This window comes from Octopus bimaculoides, chromosome 18, assembly GCF_001194135.2.
Source record: "Octopus bimaculoides isolate UCB-OBI-ISO-001 chromosome 18, ASM119413v2, whole genome shotgun sequence".
In the NCBI taxonomy this organism is placed as follows: Eukaryota; Metazoa; Mollusca; class Cephalopoda; order Octopoda; family Octopodidae; genus Octopus; species Octopus bimaculoides.
In genome coordinates this window covers 51,357,747-51,358,909 of record NC_068998.1, presented here as the reverse complement: position 1 = coordinate 51,358,909, position 1,163 = coordinate 51,357,747, and positions in this window count along the sequence as shown.

The window sequence follows — 1,163 nt, the reverse complement described above, 5'->3', positions numbered from 1 at the left end:
TATGCGTATGTATATATATGTATACAACAGGTAATCAAGAGGCCTGAAATAAAATGTGTTTTTTTTTGGGGGGGGGGGAGAATGTCGGTTGCCTGCTGAGTGGAGAGAATGATTCGATAAGTTTAATGGAAAGATGGGGGAATAGAATACACATAAAATAAAAAGAAAAAAGAGTGGGATGGGAGAAGAAGAAGAAGAATTAGAAGAAGAAGAATGGGAGAGGACGAGAAGAAGAATCGTGATGTTTGAATGCGTTGGAATGAGACTGATAAAGCAAGGATATGCTATAGTAATGAGGTGACCAATAATGACATCTAGAATACTTATGCATATATATAGTTTACACACACACACACACACACATATATATATATATATATACATATACACACATACAGTTACATAAATACGTACATACACATATACACAAACAAACACACACACACACGCATATATATATCATTGTGTGTGTGTGCGTGCGTGTGTGTTTGTGTATGTGTGTGCCATGCCATATTTCTAAAGAGGAAATTATCTAGAAACGTAGAGAAGATACTAAATTAAAGAGATTCATAGAGTCTGAAAGTGTTTTCTTTCAAACTATAACAGTAACTTATAATTATTTCATTGTCTCGTTAATTAGCCATTCGGAAGAGACTAAACACTGTTTTAGACATTATTGTACGTTACATATAACACAAACATTTACTGATAGCCAGCCACAAGTACAAATATATTTAAGATTATTCATTTGAGGGAACGATGTGAATAAAATATGGTGGAATCCACCGGTAGAAATCAATCACATATCGCTTGCTTATTGGACAATCTTGACGCAATTCATCTCAGATGTTACTACCCTATACATCTAACCGAAATAATAGAACTTTGCTCGTTGTAATATTCTTCCTCCCTCTTAACGTTCTGAGTTCAAATTCCGCTGAAAACGACTTTACCCTTCACACACATACACACGGACTCAGCCTTTGACCCTGAAATTCATAATGTAGACTACAATTTTCCTGACGATATTGTTTTGTGTGTGTGTGTGTGTGTGTGTGTGTGTGTGTGTGTGTGTATGTGTGTGTGTGTGTGTTTTGGCTGATTTCCCAAAATTCCTGTGATTTACTTTGAAACATCATTTTCTTAGAATTATGTTAATTTTG